General features: G+C 47.7%; 2 long non-coding RNA genes across 6 annotated transcripts; one reads left to right on the forward strand and one right to left on the reverse strand.

Annotated features, from left to right (window-relative positions):
* Nucleotides 1-9,513: 9,513 nt before the first annotated feature.
* On the forward strand, nt 9,514-25,464 carry LOC127302250 (uncharacterized). 5 transcript variants are annotated; one of them, XR_007852746.2, is made up of 10 exons: nt 9,514-9,588; nt 10,577-10,634; nt 10,738-10,863; nt 11,220-11,281; nt 18,704-18,860; nt 23,722-23,822; nt 23,922-24,037; nt 24,275-24,502; nt 24,611-24,943; nt 25,060-25,464. It is a non-coding gene; the product is annotated as an uncharacterized lncRNA (long non-coding RNA). The 5 variants fall into 5 exon arrangements; XR_011745627.1 differs by having other exon boundaries at nt 11,220-11,321; nt 24,611-25,464; XR_011745626.1 differs by having other exon boundaries at nt 24,611-25,464.
* LOC139831377 (uncharacterized) lies at nt 21,423-21,733 on the reverse strand. Its single transcript, XR_011746102.1, has 2 exons — nt 21,540-21,733; nt 21,423-21,470 (listed from the first exon to the last, which is right to left on the reverse strand). It is a non-coding gene; the product is annotated as an uncharacterized lncRNA (long non-coding RNA).
* Nucleotides 25,465-25,772: the final 308 nt, after the last annotated feature.

Below are 25,772 nucleotides of genomic sequence, written 5' to 3' on the forward strand. Positions count from 1 at the left end.
TCTTTCTTGATCTCAATCTCAGCAGCTTTTAGCATGCCAAAGAGTTCAGGTAACTCCTTGTTCATGTTCTGCATATTGTAGTTCATCACGAAGTTCTTTTAACTTGGTGGCAGTGATTGAAGGACACGATTAATCCTCAGTCTGTTAGGAATCACTATTCCCAAGTCACTGAGTTTCTTCGCATGCCCGGTCATGGCGAGCATGTGCTCACTAACGGAGCTGCCTTCTTCCATGATACAGCTGAAGAATTGTTTCGATGCTTCATAGCATTCCACGGCCGCATGAGTCTCGAATATAGCTTTCAGCTCATTCATCAACTCATGAGGATCATGGTGCTCAAAACGTTTTTGAAGATCGGATTCCAGACTGCACAGGATGTCACACTGAACTTGAGAGTACCGAGTTTTTCGAGTCTCGTAAACAGCTTTTACTTCATCGGTTTCAGTTTCTGCAGGAGGGTCACCTAGCGGTGCATCAAGCACATATTGCAGATTTCCGCCAGAGAGGAAGATCCTCACATGACGGAACCAGTCGGTGAAGTTGCTACCGTTGCTCTTAAGTTTTTCTTTCTCTAGGAACTGATTAAAATTGATTGGGGACGTCATCTCTACAACATATATTTGCAAAAGTTTAGACTAAGTTTATGATAAATTGAGTTCAAATTTTAATTCAATATAATTAAAAAAAACTAGGTGAACTCCCACTCAAAACAATATCCCTTGCATTTTCTTAGTGATCACACGAACCAAATCCACCACACCTAAACCCGATCATCACGAGAAAAGGTGTGATTTCAATGGCGAACACTCAAAGTGTTCATCATATCAACCATATGATTCATGCTCTACCTTTCGGTATCACGTGTTCCGAGACCATGTCTGTACATGCTAGGCTCGTCAAGGCCACCTTAGTATCCGCATGTGCAAAACTGTCTTGCACCCGTTGTATGTACTTATTGAATCTATCACACCCGATCATCACGAGATGCTTCGAAACGACAAGACTTGGTAACGGTGCTACTAAGGATGAACACTTTATTATCTTGAGATTTTAGTGAGGGATCATCTTATAATGCTACCGTCGCGATCTAAGCAAAATAAGATGCATAAAAGGATTAACATCACATGCAGTTCATATGTGATATGATATGGCCCTTTTGTCTTTGCGCCTTTGATCTTCATCTCCAAAGCACGGACATGATCTCCATCATCAACGGGCATGATCTCCATCATCGTCGGTGTAGCGTCAAGGTCAATGGCGCCGTCTTCATGATTGTCCTCCATGTAGCAACTATTACAACTACTTTGAAATACTACTCAACATGAAATTTAAAGACAACCATAAGGCTCCTGCCGGTTGCCACAATACAATAATGATCATCTCATACATATTCATCATCACATTATGGCCATATCACATCACCAAACCCTGCAAAAACAAGTTAGACGTCTCTAATTTGGTTTGCATATTTTACGTGGTTTAGGGTTTTCGAGAGAGATCTAATCTACCTACGAACATGAACCACAACGTTGATACTAATGTTTTCAATAGAAGAGTAAATTGAATCTTCACTATAGTAGGAGAGACAGACACCCGCAAAGCCTCTTATGCAATACAAGTTGCATGTCGAACGAGGAACAAGTCTCATGAACGCGGTCATGTAAAGTTAGTCCGAGCCGCTTCATCCCACTATGCCACAAAGATGCAAAGTACTCAAACTAAAGATAACAAGAGCATCAACGCCCACAAAACCATTGTGTTCTACTCGTGCAACCATCTATGCATAGACACGGCTCTGATACCACTGTAGGATAACGTTGCATAGAAAACAAAAAATTTCCTACCGCGAACACGCAATCCAAGCCAAGATGCAATCTAGAAGACGGTAGCAACGAGGGGTTTATCGAGTCTCACCCTTGAAGAGATTCCAAAGCCTACAAGAGGAGGCTCTTGTTGCTGCGGTAGACGTTCACTTGCCGCTTGCAAAAGCGCGTAGAAGATCTTGATCACGATCGGTTCCGGCGCCACGAACGGGCAGCACCTCCGTACTCTGTCACACGTTCAGTTGTTGATGAAGACGATGTCCACCTCCCGTTCCAGCGGGCAGCGGAAGTAGTAGCTCCTCTTGAATCCGACAGCACGACGGCGTGGTGTCGGTGGCGATGGAGAACTCCGGCGGAGCTTCGCTAAAGCTACGCGGGAGATATGGAGGAGAGGGGGGCGGCTAGGGTTTGGGAGGGGGTGGCCGGCCACTTCAAGGGGGGCGGCCAGCTTGTGGTCTTGGGGTGGTCGGCCCCCTCCCTTGGCCCCTCATTATATAGGTGCAACCCCAAGTGTTGGTCTCCAAGTCTTCGAATAAGACCCGAACCAAAACCTTCCATATGGTGGGGAAACCTACCCAAGCTAGGACTCCCACTAGAGGTGGGAGTTCCACCTCCCATATGGGGGGGTGGCCGGCCCCCTAAGGGGGAGTCCACTTGGGACTCCACCCCCACTAGGGTTGGCCGGCCATGGAGGTGGAGTCCCATGTGGACTCCACCTTCCTTGGTGGTTTCTTCCGGACTTTTCTAGAACCTTCTAGAACCTTCCATAGAACCTTCCGCATCATTTTAATTCACATAAAATGACATCCTATATATGAATCTTATTCTCCGGACCATTCCGGAACTCCTCGTGATGTCCGGGATCTCATCCGGGACTCCGAACAAATATTCGAACTCCATTCCATATTCAAGTACTACCATTTCAACATCCAACTTTAAGTGTGTCACCCTACGGTTCGTGAACTATGTGGACATGGTTGAGTACTCACTCCGACCAATAACCAATAGCGGGATCTGGAGATCCATAATGGCTCCCACATATTCAACGATGACTTTAGTGATCGAATGAACCATTCACATACAATACCAATTCCCTTTGTCACGCGATATTTTACTTGTCCGAGGTTTGATCTTCGGTATCACTCTATACCTTGTTCAACCTCGTCTCCTGACAAGTACTCTTTACTCGTACCGTGGTATGTGGTCTCTTATGAACTTATTCATATGCTTGCAAGACATTAGACGACATTCCACCGAGAGGGCCCAGAGTATATCTATCCGTCATCGGGATGGACAAATCCCACTGTTGATCCATATGCCTCAACTCATACTCTCCGGATACTTAATCCCACCTTTATAACCACCCATTTACGCAGTGGTGTTTGGTGTAATCAAAGTACCTTTCCGGTATAAGTGATTTATATGATCTCATGGTCATAAGGACTAGGTAACTATGTATCGAAAGCTTATAGCAAATAACTTAATGACGAGATCTTATGCTACGCTTTAATTGGGTGTGTCCATTACATCATTCATACAATGACATAACCTTGTTATTAATAACATCCAATGTTCATGATTATGAAACTAATCATCCATTAATCAACAAGCTAGTTTAAGAGGCATACTAGGGACTTCTTGTTGTCTACATATCACACATGTACTAATGTTTCGGTTAATACAATTATAGCATGATATATAAACATTTATCATAAACATAAATATATAAATAATAACCACTTTATTATTGCCTCTAGGGCATATCTCCTTCAATGGTATGTTCACAAGATCTCATTCGATAGCAAAGGGTTAAGTCTCCACCTAGATGCTTAGTTGGATTAGTCTCCTCCTTTCTTTATCAATTCATGGATATAATCTTATTCCATGTGATATTAGGTTATCTCACTACTCCAAGATGAAATGGTTTACAAGCTAATACTTTAATTCAATGGTTGTCCTTTATTCTTAAATAGGTAAAGCTAGTATTAGTATCTTTGGTTTCTCTCATTTGGAAGGACTTCAATGCTAACCTAAGGTTAGGCTCCATAGAGGTTGATGTGATCATCAGAATCTATGGTTAACATAAATGGGTTCTCTCTCTAGGGAAGGTCTTGAATAATATACTAGTGTTCCTCTTAAAGATGATGATTTGAAGACTTGGATGTATATCCAAGGTTTAGCTCCAGGTTTGTTATTGCTTCTCTAATAAATAATATAGAACTCTCACCTCTCTGGGTTTGATGTATAATAATTTAGAATAGAGAAGAATATATACTTCTAAAGTTGATCTCCTTATCTTGTTTCCAAGATTGAGATAGAATGAATACCATGAGGTTCATGGTAGGATCAAGGATTAGTTTAAGACATGGAAAAGATAAGTCAAGAATGGTTTCTCCATTTTATTGTTACTTGATTTCCAATTAATTGTAGGTTCATATGTTATGGCAAGGAATTCCATGTTATGATCTTTTATAAGATCAAGCAATTGATCATTGAGTAAAGTGTTGTTATGTTGATTATTAGTTCCATTTGATCTAACCCCTTAGATCAAATCATCTCTACCCAAAACAAGGTTTTATCAAAGTCACATTGAGGTTTGTAGCGCTTGACTTGATGAGCTACTTCAATTCCACCAAGGTCAAGTGAAACTTCAGTTACTGTGACTGTTTTACTTTAAAGCGCGAAAATTCCCCAGATTTTCTATGCATGAATGCAATGCACACATCTGTTTCCTCTATTTTTGTAACCCCATTACCTGGGATATTACAATGCCGTATGATTAGTAGCTAGGAAAAGGAATAATATTTAATCATGCCTTAATATTGGAAGTAGTGGGATCTGTGGGAGTAGGGTCCAATTGATTACGATTTATATCTTGATTAGAGGCAAGGAAGGTGCAAAAGGAGGGGCAATTTTACATGGAAAGTAGATTGGATGGATGGATTTTGCGCGGAGGATTTGATTTAGATCGAGCGGCCCAGATGTTCCGAATCTCCTTCACCAAACGCGTTGTATGACGTACGACCAACTGAAATATAATAGTAAAGATGGGGAGTGGTGTTTTGGAACATGGGAGCATATGCTCCCTATATTTTGGAATGCATTTTACACATATTTTAAATTTCAAAAAATTGAAACGAAAAACTCGAACATACGTCTTCATGTGCTACTCGCTCACAAAGTCGTTTCATAAAAAAATGAACTTATCATGTGACGTGGGTAAAAAAGACAAAATTCAGTGCTGAAAATAATGCTTTCCGCAGGATAAGTTTTCTCTTTTTTACATAGGCCATTAAAAATATTATTTTTTCGTGAAACTTGACGCATACACATATATTATGGAGATGTACATGTAGAATTTTTTATCAAAATTTTTCCACACTTCAAAATATGTTTTGTTAGTAGAGGGAGCATACGCACCCGGGGACCAAATTGAATTTCCGCTTCTTTGATGACTTTTAAATGTTGAAACTATCCAATGACTGCGAGGGACTGATTGGACTCTAGAGTCTCGGAAGAAGAACCGGGCAGTGGTATGCTAACCCTCACTGAAATTCATGAGCTACTGGTTTTACTCTACTGTTTCGTTTTGGTTATGCAAAGCTTCCAGTTCAATGGTGGAGTGTGCATGGTTTTCAAAGGTGTCGGCATTTTTAAGCCCCTGTGATATCATCGTTGTTGATGAAGTAATACTCGTCCCAGCTACAGGTTCAGCATCGCGACGCCTCGGTCAAGCTCCAGGCACAGCAGCTTGATGGCGGGCGAAGGCGACTTAGTGGCGGGGAACCGATGCGACGGGCTGGCGGCGGCGGCAAGAACGGCTCTACCCTAAGCGACATGAGCCACCGCCGACCGTAGTCGCTTAAGGAGGCGCTTAGCTGATTAAAAATAATGCCTACCAAAAATGAAAACAACCAAGCGCTCTATATTCCAACGCTGGCTGGCTGCTAATACGGGCGCTAAAACAGAATTATTTTCTGCCGCGTGGGTAGTCATTGCTGTTGGGAAGGAAACGTTGGTTGTTGGAGATAGAACTGGAGCGCCGGCTCCTATTGTGGCGTCGACGCAAGAGGTATTCCCAGGATTGACAAGGATTTGCTCGTAACGGACAGGCCAGGAAAACCACCCTAGCGCCCGCGTTCTTTAAGGATGCTAATCCCCTAAAATCGGATCTCAACTATATTGCCAACTCTAACCTCCAATGGCCTGAGCCTCTTCTCCAATCTCCTCGACGCCAAGCCCGGCATGCGCCGCCAACCTCCCCTCAAGCTACGGCACGGGCCACCGGCCCCCACTCCACCCCCATTCCTTCCCGCAGCAGGTCCAACCCGTCGGCGTGGGCTTCACCCGCCGCCGTCTTTCGCTTCGACCTCCGGCAAGGACGCCGTGGACTCAAGTCGAGCCGGCGCCTACTCGTCTCCTCTCCTGCAGCGCCCCACGGAGTAGGAGACCTGGTGATGCCCGACCGAGTCGTCGAACTACACCGGGTTGACCTGGTGCCTCGCCGTCGGGGACGACCAGGGCGGCGCAGCCGTGCCTCTCGCCGGCGGGAGGGGCGCAGGAATTGCAACATGAGGCACGGAGGAAGGCCGGCGGTCGCCTTCCCGAGGTGCTGCTGCCGGCGCCGGCCACGAACCCAAACTGTTGCTCCTCATGCCGATCACCACATCGTCCACCGCTGCCTCCCCAAACTGCTGCTACCCGTGAGCTCCCTCTCCTCGTCCTCCTCATCGAGTTGCAGTCCTTTCAAATTCAGTACATATCATTTTATCACGTTGAATGAATGTGTTCGTAGCTGAAATTATGCATAAATCTCTTCTGCCATGGCATTAAAGATTTTGTCCTGTACGGCCTGATGATTACTTGAAATAGGCCACGAATTCGTAGGAAAATAACTCTGGCCTGTGTCGTTTCAGTCGCCCCTGAAAAGCTGCATTTTTTCGCATTCAGTTCTCACTAGTACATAGCTTCAAGTTTGAAGTGAAGTTTTTTGATTCCCAATGGATTGAAGTATGTCCTGGACTGCTGGTTGCATGCAGAATTTGTATATGTTGCTTTTTTTCCTATTGATGTAATACGGAAGCAGGAAATCTATTTTACTTGATTAAAATCTTGGTCTAGCTTCATGCTTCAGTCTTTTAGACAATGGGAACTGGGGACTTTAATTCTGTAAAGTTATCCATCATTTTTGTTTCGTGACTGGTTCAGTTGGATATTGTTCTCTACTATTTGATCTTTTTTTAATGCACTTAATGGTTGTAGTAAACACAAGCCTGTCTAGTATTATTTCTGGGTTGGTTCGATTTTTGCGATTAGCTGTATGATTTTAAGCGGTCATACATGTAATTTTGTGTGTAAATATGATCACTTGTTTCTTGAACCTGCATTCGTTCTCAAGTGTAGTTCTGATCTGGTCATTTGCCATGTGATCTACTCACATTTTTTGAACCCTTGGCATGACTTTGTAGATTCGGATCATCTAAAAATTTAGGCCATGTGATCTTTACTCTTATCAGTAGATTAGTAATCATATGCAAATTGAGCTCCCAATTGGCATTATTAGGTAAAAAATATATTATCTTTCATCAAGTTAGTCAATTGACCGAGTAAGCATTCAACATAACAAGTTTACCTGGACAGTGTAGTATCTTGCAGGGACTCAAGTTAGCTGGTGTTGTTTGTGAGTTCATTGTCATACTTATTTCATGCTTGATGAAATGGATGTGTTTTGGAACTAATAGACTAGATCATCCCCACACCATTAAATTGAGTTTTGATCAGCCTGATCTAAGAGCTTTAGATTGCAGCAAGAGTATGATATGCTTTTAATACGAGTTATTTTCTCGGAAAACTGGTTGCTACAAAATATGCATCAAGAACACCATAGCTACAACATCGCCAAGATGCCGTCGTCATGGGAGACAGCAATGCCTTGGTTGGTCTTTGAGTACGGTGGTCGGTCTACTTTCCTGTGCATGGTCATAACTAGTCACGCACACATTAAATTTTCAGCTTCATCAATAATAATGTAGCCACAGTGGATACCTTTAACTTTCTCTTTTATTTATTTGCCGTCTCATAACTAGTCACGCGCACATCAAATTCCTGCGTCTGCGGTTAGTCCCATATAGCATTCTAACATACAAAAAGAAAAAGAAGGTCACTAATAGTATATGTTGAATCAATGAATAAATAATAGACTTTTGAGACAACTAACCCGCTTTTTTTTATCCCCTAGGTACTTCACAACACGTAAGCTAGAGCAAATACTCTTGAATGCCTTCATCCAGTTGTCAATAGTCCACTTCGGAACAACAAAAATGTCACGATCAGTTTTTTCTTCTTTTTTAGGATCAGTTGTGGCTCAACTTTTTTTTCTTTTGTGGGTTTAGCCAGCACCGTCAAGCATGAGACTAAACCCACGAAAGAAAAAAAGAGTAGAGACACAAATGATACTAAAAAAGAAGAAAAAACTGATCGTCACATGCTTGTTGTTTCGAAGTGGACTATTGACAACTGGATGAAGGCATTCAACAGGATTTTCTCTAACTTACGTGTTGTGAAGTTCCTGGGGCATAAAAAAGAGCGGGTTAGTTTTCTCAAAAGTCTATTATTTATTCATTGATTCAACTTATACTATTAGTGACATTCTCTTTCTTTTTGTATGGAAGGGACGTAGCCCATGTAGTTATTCAGTTGACTACATGGATACTGGTTGGGCCTTTGAGTACGGTGGTCGGTCTACTTTGATGTGCATTGTTCCGTATTATTGCTTGCTTTGATGTTCTTTGTGACTAAACAATAGCATTACTTTATTGTATTGTCTTAAAGCATACTTACAGTGAAGCTGTTGAGAGTAATTTTCACATCACTATTGAGAGAAGAAAAGAAAACTTAAACGATCTATCTTGGCCGTGCCTATTGGAAACATGTACATTTCCTGGTTCAAAACATATATCATTATCGTCATGTGTATAATCTAGAATGTTATGTAGGCAAATGATCCTATTTTTTTTTTTGCTCATAGTACTCATGCCCATGCTTGTGCCCCATGCGAAACGTTGAATGACATCAACGCCGACCTCACTGAGCTCTTGGTGGTGGTCTCCTCTTCTTGCCGATCTGTTGTCGCCGGATTCCTGGAGCAAATGCAAGCGTCTTCCGGGAGAAGGTCGAGGGACAACTGGACCGTGATGCTGGTTCATTTCAAGCCTGCCACAAGATAAATATTAATGATTGCCAATGTCTTTCGTTGGTACCTTCTTGTTGTGAATCATTTCTCAGTTCTAGCATATCATTTGCTACGTTACATGAACCAGAGAGGTCTCTAGTTAGAATTTCTCTCACATATATATTGTTCGCATTAATTGGTTATATACATTCTGGAGCATTGGAGCAGCATTATTCAATTTTTCTTTATTTAGTGAATTTCTTCATTGGATTTTTCTTGAATTTTCATGTATATATTTGTTCTTATGTGACACATCCGAGCTACGGACATAAACATGCGCCGACATAATTTCTTGCTACATGCGGGGTTTGGCTCTCCGATGCAGCTCTTTCGGGATGCACTTGAAACCCTCGTGTCGTCCTAGGTACTCTTCTACTCCGGTTTCCTGGCCGAAGACCCACTCCTCCTCTCCCATGTAGCCTTAACCGATGGTAGCCCCTGGTATTTACGTGCAACATCTTGTTAGACACCTCTATTGCTCCTTGCTTTCGATAACGGCTCCATGAAGCTTTGCATCCTCAAGATAAGGATCTGGTATATCTCAATCCACCGCGATGCCTCTCTCTTGTTGTGACAGCTATTGTACCATGAGATTGATGAATCATGAATGTGTGCTTTTGAACGGCATTTGAGTTAGCATATTCTCGGTGTACCTGTGTGTTGTCATGTTCAATCTGGTGTTACCGTGGCGGTTGGATCTGCTTTTTTATGGTTAATTAGGGTGATTCAATTGGACACTAGTTAATTAGTTGATCATGCATGTCAGCGATCTTTGTTTTATATTTGTCTCCTGACATGTTTGCATGACATGTAGGTTTGTATTCAACTATGATATATGATGTTAATTGTATTTTTGTCGAACAGTTCTATTACTAGCTTGGTGATGGCTCTTGTTGTTAGGCATGTCTTTCTGGGGGTAGATTTATGCATATCCACTGCTCCCTCCATTCCAATGAATAAAGCTTATATTTCTGAAAAGTCAAGCCAAGTAAAGTTTGACCAAACTTGTAGAAAAGTATATATCAACAAATGTGGTACACATGAAAATATATTTCATGATTTATCTAATAGTATTGATTTTGTATTTTTTGTGAAAACTTGGTCAAACTTTACTCGGTTTGACTTCTCAGAAATAATATAAGCCTTATTGATTGGAATGGAGGTAGTAGATGTTTACAAATGATTCCTTGTCACTTGCCAGTTAAATAGTAACTTCCTGTGACATATTTCTGGTAGGTACGTGTTAATTGTGGAATACTTTGTGGTGGTCCCCTCAAGTTGATCATCTTAAACTTGCTTTTTGCACTATTAACTTTGTATAGATACTTGAATGATATGATATTGTACCCGTCTTGGCATAATGTTTTGTTGATCTCCTTGAGTTGTGATGTGGAGGCATGTTGCAGTCTGAAATATAGCTTAGTACTAGTTTTTTTAATTATGTGAATGTGGTATTTTGTCACCATATGTTCTTTCTAGTTATGCTTGCATTTCTAATATCTGGCATGTTTGCTCTTCTTAGATTGGTGTCATGGTAATACACATGGTGATGACAAGGTCCCTTAGTCCTGCCACCCAAGGTGAGACCTATCCAGGTCTTCATTATTCATCTGCCATTTAAAGATGCTGACAGAATGGATATTAAAGGAGCATGCGAGTTGAACAATTTACACCTTGAATCAGGCAGGGATTTGAGCAGACTTGGATGCTCGTGACAACCATTCTCCAGGATCGAAATATTGTCAATGGGAAATCAAAGGTGTTCCTTTGAGAATCGAGATCGGTCCAAAAGATTTGTCAAATAAGCAGGTACAGAGGTGTCACTTGCCAGAATTCAGTTTATGGATTATTCTGCAAGTGATTGAAAGTACTTTGGCCATCTACTCTTGATCATCTAGAAAGTGTGCTTCGTAAATTAATACCATTTTAATTTTACGCTGAGACCATTTTGGTGTTGTGTGGATGCATTTAAACTTGCACCGAATGAATGATTGAGTTTAGTGGCTTATTTTGATCCTGCTAGCCATTGCAAATATACTGCGAGCTTGACCCTACCCTAATCTGGAACTTATGGTTTGAGAAACTAATTTGGCATGCTATGTCTATTTGGTTCTCTATTTGGTTGCCTGTTTTTAACCCAACTTTACCGCCTGGTGTGTATGCAGATAGGCTGGAACGAATATTTGCCTGTGGCAGCGATGTCCTTTTCTTGATCTGCATGGTTAAGGTGAAATTCTGGGCAACGTGATGTACCCTTGTCCCTAGATGTAAATAGTTCCTCATACTTTTTTGTACTTATTTTGACTGTACTTGGCTGGTGTGCACATCTTAGATTCTAGGACTATTTGGTTTTATCGTAGTTCTCCTTGATTCTAAGACTGTTTGGTTTTATTACTAGCTCTTGCATGATTTGGGTGTTGCTATCACCTTTAGGTATATATATTTATCCATGCATGTGTCGTGCCTAGTGTTAATACTGAGTGCAAATTCTATTGTGAGCTTTACTGGTTTGCTGCCCTGTTTTTGCATCATTCATTTTAGAGTAGAAAGCTAGCCTGCAAGCTCCTCTATGTATAGAAGCTCGATTAGAAGTATCATCTCGATGTTACAGTTAGAACTATACTTTTATATATTTTTGTTTCTTGCTTTGAATTATATTTTTGTTTCTTGTACTGATATTTGAGGTATTTTAACTTCAGCTTGTTTGTGTTATGCGATGCCACGGCTGTCTGTACTGACTTCCTGGCTTGGTCTGGCGGCCCACTTATTTTTTCGCATTCATTTCTTTTTTCGAGAAAACGCAAAGGACCTTTGCGTCTCATTTCATTGAAAAGGTAGAATGTTTACAGTCCTCCTAGGAGGCAGCATACAAAGAACACACTCGGCTACTCAGTGTACATCCCAGGTTGCCGGCAGCGCTACCCTAAGTCCCATAGCACCTGCCTTAGCCCAGAGGGAAGCTTCTTCCTTGACTTTGGACATCAGGTCGCGCACAGACGGCCGTGCTCCCTCAAAAACACACTCGTTACGGTGCTTCCAAATCATCCATGGCAGGAGCAGCGCTGCTGATCCTAGCCCTTTGCGGAGGGGTTTGGGCGTCATTTGCTTCGCTTCCACCAGCCAAGTGAAGATGGAATCATCAGTGTCCCGTGGCGTGCGGCACGACAAACGCAACCAAGCCAGGGCCTCGAGCCAAACTTGCTTGGCAAAGGGGCAGTGGATGAGTAGGTGCTGCATAGTCTCGGGTTCCTGATCGCATAGTAGGCGGCGGGGTGGTGTTGCGAGCCACGACGCGCCGGCCAGTCGGCGATCCAAAGACCGATTCGGGGACGCTAACCGGTTGAAAAACTTGACCCATGGTGGCGCCCAAGCTTTCCAAATGTGCTTCCACACCGGGCAGGGTGGAACCTGGAACGTGGCGGGGTAAGCGGAGGCGGCAGTAGTTGCCGCTCGCCGTCCACTTCGAAGCGGTTGGTGCAGGGCGTCGTGGAGGCGTGTGCCGTCAATGGCTTGCCGAGCATAAGGTCTTGCCCAATCTCATGGAGCCCGAGCGTGCCATGGATGTCTCGTGCCCAGAGCATGGACTGCAGACCGTCCGCCACTTGTCCTCGGCTTCCTTCTCCGCTTGGGTATGCAAGCATGCAACAGCGGCGCGATCTCGCCGATGGACCGTCCATTGAGCCATCTGTCCTCCCCGAGCAACAAGGCCTTGCGTCCGTCCCCGATCTCGCATCGTGGTGGATGCGAAGAACAGGGCGCGCTCATCTGCGGTGAATCAGAGTCCGGATCATGCCGGGCGCGGCGAGGATCGATGCGGCGAGCCATAGCCAACGCAAGCGCGAGGAGAGGCCCGTGCGCTCCAGTGTCGCGCACGCCCCGGGCCCCCAAGGAGATCGGCCTCGCCACCCGGCTGCCAATTCACGTGACAATGGCCACCCTTGGCATCGGCGCGCCCACCCAGAGGAAGCCACGGCCGGATTTTGACGATCGGCTTGATGGTTTTTTTGTCGGGGGCTATCACCGGCGGTTGGTGGATCGGGATGGCGCCTAGAACAGATTTGACCATAGCCGAGCGGCCGGCCTTGTCCATGAGCCCTACCTTCCGGGTGGAGCTTCGCCGCGACCCTGTCGACCACGGGCTGCGATTGCGCAGCGATGGGTTTCTTCACGGTTAGGGGTATGCCAAGGTAAGTGATTGGCGGCTCGACGATCGGGCAGCTCTTGCTGGACGGCTGCCTGGACATCCTCTGAACGCAACGAATCGAGTCGCGGTGCTCTTGGTGTAATTGACGCGGAGAGGTCGGAGCGCGGTGGCTGAAACAGTTCGAGCGTTTCCTTGACGACCACAACCTCCTCGGGTGTGGGGTGGCAAAAGAGGATCACGTCGTCATCATATAGCGAGATCGTGGGCATCTCTTTCCGCGGGTGTAGCTGCCCCGGGGCCTTGGCTCGACGGCGCGCTTGAATAACTTCCCCAAGGTATCAATCGCGAGGACGAAGAGCGGCGGTGAAAGGGGGTCGCCATGCCCTAAGCCCTCTTACGTGCCAAATAGGCCGGGCGGCGCGCCATTGATGAGCACCCGCGTACTCGCGGAGGACGACGGGATGGCTAGCCACTCGAGGAAGCGATTGCCGAAGCCATGCGGCGTAGAGCCTCAAAGAGGAACGGCCAGGCGATGGAGTCGAACGCCCGTGCCAGGTCGAGTTTGAGGAGGATGCGCGGCGCGCCCAGCTGGTGTAGGAGCCTAGCCGATTGCCGGACAAGGACGAAGTTGTCGTGGAGGCTGCGTCCGCCGATGAATGCATTCTGGACCGGGCTGACAATGCCATCAAGCTTCAGCGCGAGACGCAGGGACAGCACCTTGGCAAACAGCTTGGCCAAGAGGTGGATCAGGCTTATCGGCCTGAAGTCGCGCAAGGTGGACGCGCCGGCATGTTTTGGCAGCAGGGTGAGGAACGCTTGGTTCAGCTTGGAGAAACCGCGGCCTCGTAGCTCGTATAGTTGTTGGAACATGTCGACGACATCGTGCTTAACCAGAGGCCAGCATGCGCGCAGGAATTCGGCAGTGAAGCCGTCCGGGCCTGGCGCCTTCCTTGCGGGCATGCGCCGTACTGCCTGCCATATCTCCTCGCTGAACGGTGCATCAAGGTCAAGCAGGTCCTCGTGGCGCGTGATGAGGTCGTCGAAGTTGAGCGTGCAGTCGCGCGGCTCCTCCGTGCCCAGCAGCCCCTCGTAATGGAGGAAGGCGGCTTCCGCGATCTCTGCAGGGTCCGTGAGCGTGCGTCCGTGAGCCGATAGGCTGTGGATCGTGTTCTTTTGCTTGCGGTAGGAGCATTGTCGATGAAAGAACGAAGTGTTGGCGTCGCCGTCCTTGAGCGAGGCGACGCGAGCTCGCTGCCTAGCCATGGTCCGTTCGAGCGATGCAAGGCCCAGGTACTTCCGCTTGATGTCCTTGCGCAGCCATTCCTCCTGGGCAGATAACACCCTCCCCTCTTGTGCCTTGTCAAAACTCAGCAAAAGCACGCGCGAGAGGGCAAGTTTGTGCCGCACGTTTCCCACGGAGAGCGCGCTCCAACTTGTCAGTCTTCGCGCCGTGGCCTGCATCTTTAGGAGCAGGCGCAGGAAGGGATCGGCTTGGTGAATGGATTGCCAGGCCGATGCCACCGTCTCCTGGAACCCGGGCATGCGAATCCAAAAATCCTCGAAGTGAAAACGCCGGTGCGCAGGAGGCAGGGGTGAACAGTCAAGCAGCAAGGGACTGTGGTCCGAGACGACGGAGGCGATGCAGCGAAGATGACAGTGACAATGCTGCTCTTCCCAGTCCACCGTGCACAAGACGCGATCCAAGCGGACGAGGGTGGGCGGCGACTACGCGTTGGACCAAGTATAGCGGCGCCCGTTTACACCTCTTTGAGTGCGAGGTCGTTGATGACGCGTCGAAACCGCCCCATCATCCTCCGGTCTAAGTTACTGTTGTTCTTATCCTCGTCCTGATAGATCAGATTGAAGTCACCGCAGATCATCCACGGACCCTCGCAGTCCCTGCGGATGTCGCGTAGCTCTTGCAGGAAGGCGATTTTCTCGGCGTCCTCCTGCGGGCCGTACACCACCGTGATCCACCATGGGCCGGCGCTCGACTGGGTGCGGACCTTGGCGGTGATCGTGTTCGTGGTGAACTCTGGGTCGGTGACGGTCACCATCCGGCTCCTCCATGCAAGCAAGATGCCGCCGCGAGTATCGACCGCCGGTAGGTAAGTGAAATCGTCGAACTCCGAGGCAAGCGTTTCAAGGACAATGGACGAGTAGAGCAATTCCATCTTTGTTTCCTGGAGGCAGATAATCGAGGCGTCTGTGATGGCCAACAGCGAGCGGATGGCGATGCGGCGCGCACGTGCGTTGAGCCCACGTACATTCCAAATTACAATTTTGAGTCCGTAATCCATAGAAACAGGATCGATGAAGCACAAAATGGGCGCGTAGCCTAAACAACGACCGGCCGGTCATCCGGCGTCGCGCTGCCATTCGGGGTCAGTAGATGGGCGGGTAGTTGGCGGTCCACCAGAGCTGCGATCGCAGTGAGGACGACGAGTGGGATTGGTGCTGCGAAGACGTCGTCGTAGGCTTTCATGGCCTCCGCCGTGATGGCCTGATCCGTGTCGATGATGCCGAGCGTGCGCAGGATCTGTATGTGGGCACGTCGCTCAGCAGTGGGCGGCGCATTGACCGTTTTTGCGGAGGAAGCCGAGCGTCCACGTCGTGGCGCAAAATTGGGTGGGTGGCGGCGCGTTCTTCTGCCGGGTAGGCGGGCGAGCCCGGCTCCTTGGTGGCAGCCGTTAGGAAGTCGCCGAGCGTCCACGTGGTAGGCGGCCGCGCAGCCGCGGCCTTCTACGAGCGTGATCGGCGGCGAGGCGACGGGCGGCGGAGCGGGTGGTGTCGGCGTGGGGTGCGGCAGCAGCGGCGCGGCGGGGCTTGGCGTGTTTGGCACGGCGCCGGCGCGAGCCAAGTCCATGGTCGGCCGGGCCTGGTTTGCCTCATCCTGGGTCTCCTGGGCCTCTCGAGGTCGTGTTGGAGGCCTCGTGGGCTTTGTGGGCCGGTCCAAAGCATCCATCTTGGGGGAAGCTTAGAGTCTTGGGCGGCGAGGTGGCGGGAGAAGGTGGTTTTGCATGGCTTAGGTGTCACCGTCGTGCGGCGGCGACCGGTCGCGACAAGCGTCCAAAGCGCACTCCACTAGCGACGGTGAAGGTGAAGCAGCTGCTTTGCCCCGACGGAGGATCGGTGTCGGGTGCGAGCCGCTAGCCTCCAACGCTGAATCGGGGACTTCACTTTGCAAAGCGACCCGGTCGGGGACGCGCGGCGATCTCCCGACCTCACGCTCCTTGGCCATGGCTTCGTTGGGGTCCCCATTTGCATTCCCAGCGGCCGACACATAGCTGCGACGCGATTGGGTCGTTCGTGGTACGTGTAGCGAGCTGGCCCGGTGTCGCTTGTGCGGTGCAGCAGCTTTGGCCCTCCGGACTTTGGCGGAGTTGTGCACGACGGCCAGCCTTGGCCCTTCTCTTTTGGCGTGGCGACGAGGATGGGCGGCCACTGTGGCTGTCCGGCCGGGGGTCCACTTGCCCTTTCGAGCGAGTGGCGCCGCCGCGTTGTGGCCGTCGGAGCCCCAACCGGGATCAACGTCGACGCCGTTGGCGCGGGATGTGCGGGCGCGGTCCAGCCAAGGGAGTCCACGGCCATGCCATCGGCCACGACCCTCGGCGCGGCTCGGTGCGCCGCCTCTTCCGACCTCTCGCGGGAACGTCCTTGAGCGCCATCTTGCCGGCCATTACCGGCGTTGCCACCCGCGCCGTCGCGGCCGCAGGCTTGGGAGGCGCGCGCCGTGTCACTTGTAGCCCCCTCGCCGGGGATGACCTCGATGGTGATGGGGTAGGTGAGGGTCCTTAGCGTTGGCGGCGCGGTCGGGATGTGCGATGGCAGAAGCTCGACGATCTCCAGGATGGCGCGGCGGCGAATCGCGGATGGGTTGTCGGAGCGCGCCGTAGCACGGAACACGGCCATGTCGGCGCGGGACTGGTGCTTGGGTGAAGCCGCTCGATCCAGCGGTCAGGAGCCTAGGATGTGCTCTGCCGTGGCTGCATGCCAGGCCTGGGCGGGGATGCCGCGGAGCTCGAGCTCGACGCGTTGATCCAACCTGCCTTGGCCGGCGTGGGCGAGCTTGCTCCACGGTCGCAGGAGGAAGGAGAAGTTGGCGGTGTTGACGAGGTGTTCTCCGGCGAGGCGGTCCATGGTTTGCTTGGCCGTGAAGAGGATGAGGAAGTCTTCCGGGTGGTGGAGGTGGACGGTGAAATCCCCGGCGCCGGAGGTCAAACATGGCGTAGGGGCCTGTTCCATATCGCCCGCTCGCACGCTAGGCCTGGTCCCGGTGATGGAGGCCACCATGGCGCGTCGCAGGGTGAGCTCAGCCTCCTCGATCTCGACGAAGCGCGAGAGAAGGACACGCACCGGCGCATGGCTGGGTTGTGGAGGCGTCGGGGCCGGCCGTGCAGCCGTGGCCGTGGGGGCGGTGCGGGGCACTGGAGCAGCGGTAGGCGCAGTGCAGCGCCGGCGACAAGCGCGGGCGCGACAGGTTGCCGCCGCGCGTGGCCGCGCGCGGTCGTCGTTGAGGCGGCGGAGCCTTTGCTCGCGCAGTGTGTTTTCGATCGCCGGAGGAGTGGCCTAAGATGAGGCGGTGCGGCATTTGACCTGTTGGTGCGATCACGCACGCGGTGGCCGGGGGTCGAGGCGGCGGAAGCAAAGCTCGTCACTTCCGGGGAGGTCTTTGCGGCGGCGGGGGCTCGGCGTGTGGCGTGGCGAGGCGCGGCAGCGACGGTTCCGGCGGCGGGGCGTTGAAAGCCGTCCGCGTCGACTTGGGCGGCGGCCCAGTCTGTGGATCTTCGAGCGCGGGCCGATGCGGGCGAGGCCGGCACCCTTTCCCTCGCCGGCGACACTGCTCGCGAGCACGGCCCTCGGCGGCCGCGGGGGCGGGTGCGGCGAGCGGGGGAGGGGGGGTGGCCGCGACATCGCGGTAGGAGCGCTCACTCGAGGATTCGCCGGCGGACTCGAGCCAGCGGAGGCCGTCGCCGGCGGCGGACGCGCCGGAGTTGGAGCTGGACGCCATGGGCGGAGGGGAGGGGCTTATCTGAGGGCTGCCGGCGATGGACTCGACGACGGCGAGGCTGGTGGAGGTTAGGCTGGGTTAGGGCACATGGAGAGGACCTACCGTCGGGGCTCGTCGGCGGTGGGGCTACAGGTTGGGGGTGGGAGAGCTCAGGCTGCGTCTAGAATCGTGCGGAGCCATCCTCGAAACCGTAGTTCTTTTCCAACCGTCTTCGCATTCATTTCTCACTAGTACATAGCTTCAAGTGTGAAGTGAAGTTGATTCCCAAGGGATTGGAGTACGTCCCGGACTCCTGGTTGCATGCACTTTTTTCCCTATTCCTGAAATATGGAAGCAGAAAGTCTGTTTAATTTGGCCTGCATAGGCATTAGATTCTTTTGATTTTTTTTTCTCATGATGCACAAACACTGATGAAACTTGTGTCTTGTCTAGAGCTATTACTAGTCAAATCCGTTTTCAGTTTTCACTAAGGTTTGATAACTAATTTGTTGCAGCTACCCTTGGACATGGCTTCTTGCTCTTCCTACGGTAACATGGTTTTTTTTTGTCCTGGCTTTGACATTGGTGGCGGATGTGGGCCGCTGCTGGTGTCGCCGGAGAGGATGCCACCGTCCTTGTGTCCTGCTGCTCGACGATAACTACGGTGACGAGGTAATCCCTGTCTCTCTCTAACCCTTCCTGTTTGCTATGTGTGGTTGCTACAGATGGCGATCCGGGTTTTGTTCCTTGCAAAATGCAAGGAATAGGCTTGAAAGTAGTAAGAGTTCTTTAAGAAATTCTTGCTGGGAAAGTTTTGTGAAATGGTAGGCAAGTGTGAATGTATGTACATTTTTGCACAACATAATAAAGTATAGGTCCAGATTAGATACAAAATTGCAATTCCTATCTGGTAGTAGATCTTAGCTGGACACTCTATTTGGACTCAACCTTGTCCAATTTGCTATCTAGCTGATATGTGGATGATTTTTTTCATCAGTTTACAGCAACCTACTGCAGCAATACTGTCCTCGATCAAACATGTAAGTCCAAGTTAGTAATCTAATAAGACAACCTAGCATGAAGACAATACCGCAAAGTGAATTGAGCAGGAGACAAGAAGCACCGAACAGCAGCATCAAAATTTTCACCATTTCTCATTGTTTTTCTCCTAGTTGAATATAGATTAGCTATTTAGCTTAGCTGTAGAGTAACATAACTAAAATACTTCTTTTTATCATTCTTACTTAAATAAAATGTTTCTATAGTTAGAAACAAAGTTTTTGTACTCATGTCGTTCTGGATCTTCAGCAATATATTTAGTCTCGGCCTTATCCACATTTGACATTGATCTTATTTCATCAGTTTATAACAACCTGCTATTTGCGGCATACTATCTCAAATCCAAAATGTAAGTCCTTTTAGAAGTTGCATAAGCTCAACGTTTCTAGGTTTGACAATTTATACAGAAAAGAATAGACATGTATGCCAGCTAAGACAACCTAGCATGAATACTAGTACAAGGTAAGGTAGATTGAGGAGGTGAGAAGACACACCGAGAAATCTATGTTGAGCTGTAAGATGTAGGCACTCTCCTCTGTCCATAGATCCAGGCTTCTTAGGTACCATGCCTCGCCAATTCCGACATTACGCTGCTCACACGAGCACCACCACCAGAGATATTGTACCATCGGCTCTGAGAACAGCACATTGAAGTCCCTGCCCATGGTGGCCTGCAACCTGAACTGCTCAAGCACTGGGGCTACGATGTCAAGGTTACCCAGTACACCGCTGTTGTCCAAGACAAGCTCCTCGATCGACGACGAGTGGATTTTGACCGTGTCGAGGCCCCAACACCCGCATACCTCTAGCACGCGCAGGTTAGGGCACCGCCTGATCAGCTCAGCTATGTTGTCGACGCGGCAGCCGGCGACAGACACTCTCTCCAGCGCAGGGAACTCGATGTTGTCGCCCGCCGGTAAAGTCAGGTAGAGGTTGACCACACGTAGCTTGATCGAGGCGGCGCGTTCGAAGGAGGGAATCTGGATAGGAAAGTCGCGATCTTTACAGTGCCCCCAGACATCTATGATGAGATCCGCCGGGGCGAGCCCCGCGGCGGCATTGAGCAGGGCGGAGACGCGAGCAGGGTCCAGAATCCTGTGTCTCTCGGGGATCTCTATTTCGAGGCGGGACAGGGCGGGGCAAGCGACCTGTTGGAGGGCGGCGTCGACTGCGTCCAATGGCATGTCACAAAAGGAGAGCTCGAAGAGGTGCCTCCAGAGACCGTGCCACCTGCGGGAGAGAGAGCTTGTGTGGGCGGCGGCGCGGGCGCAGCGGAGGTGAATGAGGATTTGGAGTAGCATTTTGTTCGGAAGGGCGCTGATCCGGTCGTCTCCGCCGCCGTCACAAGCGGCGCGGGCCGGGAACGACGGCGAGATCCTATCGGCGGCGCGACCTGAGATGACGACCTTACCGCAGCTCCATCCCTGATACAAATCGGAAGGATGCGGCGAACTGCGGGACAGAGACGGCGGTCGGAACAAAGGAACCGGCGGCGGCGGCGGGCTAGACGAGTAACAGAAGTGTGCGTGTGTGTGTGTGTGTCGGGTGGAGTGTTGTGTTACCTGTCGGTGGTAGGGGCACGAGCGAGTACGGGAGCAGAAACCGTCGGGCTCCCAGCACCCTCGGTGGAGGAGGTCCCCGTCCGCTTGGCGGGTGGCGCAGACGGCGCATCCAGAGCCTTGCCATCCTCTTTCTATTGCTAGAAAATGGTGGTTCTCCTTTCCCTGGCATACAACTCTCATAGGTTGGGACTGATGTTCTATTGGCTATCACTCCAACTAAATCACCGAAGCCAGGTTCTTGTTCCTCATTCTGTATTTCATCTTCTCTTCGAGCTTCAGTACCAGTATCCATGTAGTCAACTAAATAACAACATGGGCTACGTCCCTTCCATTCTCTCCTCGGGCATCAAAGGATCCCATGATCCGAGCATCACATAAGAATAATAAAGTTAGCACGATCCACTTGCTTGCATCTTTGTAATACAACCTTGGAAAACCAAAAGCGAGTAATACCTTGACTTCCCCTCAATGGTATCTTTCTTATTTTTACTTTACGTATCAAAAATTTACGATGTTAGCACCAAGACCACAAGCGAGACACGGAGGAGAATTCAGTTGGTGATAAGCAAGACACTTTAGAAAACAATTACATCACATGAATCGAATGTATGAATTATTACCTTCTCTGACATGCTGCGATGTTCATCCCAATAACAATTATCTACATAGAAGAAGGTGTTAGGTAGGTGGACAAAAGACAGAGGGCTGCTGCAGGTATACAGGCACATACGCTTGTTCCAACTAAATTTAATGCTATCCTTAGCGATTTTTTGTATTTTTGCTTTAGGTTGTGTCGTTGTCTTCTCTCTTTTATCTAGAATATCTTCAATATCCTTATCCGTTACTGTGCTGTCCTCGGAACTGAAAACCTTTCCAGCACCCAACAATGTCATTTTTGGAAGGTCATCCTTATTGACAACAATTTAAGAGGAAGTTGTAATAAAGAATTATAAATAGACTTCATTTTAAAATACTGAAATTGGTGATCACGAGAATCCCAACCTTGTGAACCTCCACCACCACCTCCTGCTAATCCAAGATATTGGATTCTGAATCCGAATCGGAACCAGAATGTTGTAAACAATCCTTGAAGGCGGAATACGAATCCGATTTTTTATAAGGGCAACCCAAAATTTGAGACCACATATCAAAGGTCTCTGAAGACATAGACGTAAAGACCTTAGGTACCACGAAGTGTAGGAGAGCCAAAGCTCATGCAAATCATTCTGCCACGTAGCTGGTAAACATTAATAATATTAAACCAAAAACAAATATGAAACAACACACATCAGTTACTAGCCAGTGGTACTTTAATCCATGTTCAGAACTAGCTACATTTGAAAAACAAAACTGTCAATGGAAGCTACTTGGATTGATGTGTCTGTGATTAGGAGATGAGAGTCACTTTTGTAAGTTCTCATGAGTTCTGATAAATCAGAATGTTCATTCTTTAAATTTTCAGCTTTATCAATAATAATGTAGCTCCAGTGGATACCCTTTAACTTTCTCTTTTCTATATTTGCCGTCTCATAACTAGTCACGCACACATCAAATTCCTGCGCCTGCGGTGAGTCCCATATAGCTTTCTAACATAGAAAAAGAAAGAGAAGGTCACTAATAGTATAAGTTGAATCAATGAATAAAGAATAGACTTTTGAGACAACTAACCTGCTCTTTTTTATCCCCATGAACTTCACAACACGTAAGCTAGAGCAAATACTGTTGAATGCCTTCATCCAGTTGTCAATAGTTCACTTCGGAATAACAAGTATGTGATGATTAGTTTTTTCTTCTTCTTTTTTAGGATCAGTTGTGCCTCTACTTTTTTTTTCTTTTGTTGGTTTAGTCTCAAGCATGGGGTATCTCAAGCATTGCAGGGGTATCTCAAGCATGAGACTAAACCCACAAAAGAAAAAAAAAAGTAGAGACACAACTGATCCTAAAAAAGAAGAAGAAAAAACTGATCGTCACATGCTTGTTGTTCCGAAGTAGACTATTGACAACTGGATGAAGGCATTCAACATTATTTTCTCTAACTTACTTTTTGTGAAGTTCCTGGGGGATAAAAAAGAGCGGGTTAGTTCTCTCAAAAGTCTGTTCTTTATTCATTGATTCAACTTATACTATTAGTGACCTTCTCTTTCTTTTTCTATGTTAGAAAGCTATATGGGACTCATCGCAGGCGCAGGAATTTGATGTGTGCGTGACTAGTTTTGAGATGACAAATATAGAAAAGAGAAAGTTAAAGGGTATCCACTAGGGCTACATTATTATTGATAAAGATGAAAATTTAAATAATGAACATTCTGATTTATCGGAACTCGTGAGAACTTATAAAAGTGGCTCTCGTCTCCTAATCATGCACACCAATCCGGGTAGCTTCTATTGGCTGATTCTATTTTTCAAATGTAGCTAGTCGTGAACATGGATTTAAATCCTGAACATGGATTTAAGTACCACATCAGTCCCAACCTATGAGAGTTGTATGCCAGGGAAAGGAGAACCACCATTTTCTAGCAATAGAAAGAGGAAGGCAAGGTTCTGAATGCGCCGTCTGCGCCACCCGCCAAGCGGACGGGGACCTCCTCCACTGAGGGTGCTGGGAGCCCGACGGTTTCTGCTCGTGCCCCTGCCACCGACAGGTAACAACAAGGATGGAATTTTTGGAGTGGTGGGGGTGGCGGTTGGGCTGAAATGGCAAAACCCAAAGAAAGTGTTTAGAGGAGAAGGTCCAAAACCGAAAATGCTAGACCTACGGAGACTTACGGAATAGCTACGCGGTGACGCGGATGGAATTGTACGTGGCTGCTGCACGGAAGGAAAAAAAAGCACCGCTAATTATGCAACAAACATGACGTGCCGCTAATTATGCAACCAACAGGACGTGCCTAATACGTTTTGCCCTTGTTCAGATCGATCACGGCGACCTTCCTCCATCGCGCCGCCGTGCAGGGCCGCCGCCACCGTCCCGCTTCCTCCATCGCGCCGTGGTGAATGGCCGGGCTTCACGCAGGTACCTCACCATCGTCCTCAACCCGTAGATAGACCTCACCATTTTGACCGTTGGCGGCCGCCGGACATTCTGCTAATTATGCAACAAACTGCACTGTAGGTTCAGATTGACCACGCCAAGCTGTTGATCGATCATTCTATGGCAGAGGAACAGGTTCAAGTAAATTGATCAAACCCAGTTCAGCTTGCCTGATCCTTATCCATCTGCGTTTGCAGGTACTCAATCTTCGTACTCTGCTATGTCAAAAAAAAATGTCTCTCGTCAAGCTTTTTAAAATTTGATCACTAGCTAATCAGCACCTGTTTTAGGGGATAACACTGGTCACGGTGCACGCAAGTAGTAGTCCATTACCTCGAGCGGCAGTAGTATTAGTGTTCAGTTGGTTTGACTAATATGTTCTTTGTTTAATTAACTTCTTATATATATTCTTATAATATTATCATGATGTACAGAAATGGGAGATGGGAGAAGAAGAAATCTGCACAAAAGGAGAAGAAGAAAGCTGAACAAGAGACATTTCTAACAAATACTTTGATTCTTCGAAAAGCTCTACACTTTAAGTCCACTAATTTAGTATTTATTTCAGGTTCACTCCATGAAAATGAAAAATAAAAGATCAAATGCAAAAAAGAAAATCATCCGAGAGAGACAGCCTACAACAAGAGGAGACGAAATATGAGGTAGCTATTTCTTTAGTTACAACACAATTCAAGTATCTTTGTTTGTCATCTCTTTATTTTCACTACATACCTGAGCACATATGTCTTTTACCACTTTATCTGGACCAGGAATCTTTTTTCTTGGACATTAGTTTTTCTTTTTGAAACGCGGGCAAAAGCTTTGCCCTTTCTATTAATTAAGGAGAAGTTTTACAAGAAAAAAAAGGTGTTGGACTATCGATACTTTGGCTCATGCGTTGGAAAAGGCAACGGGACATGGGCTTCTCAATAAGATCCGAGGGCGGGGTACCATCCTCCGCACATCTCTTTATGCGGATGATGTGGCGGTTTTGTAGCCCCTATTAAAGAAGACATTCAAAACCTCGCCCACATCCTCAATGACTTCGGAAAGGTTACCAGGCTATGCACAAACTTCCTCAAGAGCTCCGTAGTGCCCATAAGGTGTGCCAACATTGACCTCGATGACAGCCACAATACCATATGGAGCAATTCATGTATATATTTTTGTCTCTTTATTTATTTCTATAGCAAGTACCTTCTAAACTTGCTTGGTGCAGGAACCGTTTGACTTTAGTGTTAGCAACATAAATCCAACAATGACAGCTGCATCACCATATGGAGGTTCATCGTCTGTCGTTATGCCTCCAATTCTAGGAAAATATACAAGCATGTTGTATCAAGTTCAGCAAAGCTCCGCTCCTGTGTCCAGTTCTCTGCAATTACGCTTTGATGGAACTGGAGAAGTCCAACAATACGATGGATCAAAGTTAGAGATGAATTGTGTAATTTAAGGATGTTGGATGCAGACCTTTGTTATAATCTTTTATGCACTTGGAAATTTTAATGTAATAGCTAATAGGCACAGGGTAGTAGAAAGTAAACGAATTTATGTTTCGGAATCTGGATTCTCCACAGTGTATTTGAACTGATTATTGAATTATATGCGATTGCAATTTTCAGTATTGGAATAGAAAGATATCATAATGAATTTATCATCAAAAGAGTTTATTATTTATTATCTTATCATACAACATATCACATTGTATAGCATACAAGCTACCAGCAACAGTAGTTCACAGAATCTCAGGCCTGTACCATCCAATGTTGTACACGTCACATTCTTTTCCCTTGGACATGCCAACAGAAAGAGTAATGTACAACTGAACTCGTTTGAGTTCAGAAGAGCAATTGTCTGGCATGCGTTTGAGTCCAGAATGTTATCAGCTAGAAAACTGTCGAAACAACATCCAAATGTACCCCAGAACCACAA

Source organism: Lolium perenne, chromosome 5 (genome assembly GCF_019359855.2).
Source record: "Lolium perenne isolate Kyuss_39 chromosome 5, Kyuss_2.0, whole genome shotgun sequence".
Taxonomy (NCBI): domain Eukaryota; kingdom Viridiplantae; phylum Streptophyta; class Magnoliopsida; order Poales; family Poaceae; genus Lolium; species Lolium perenne.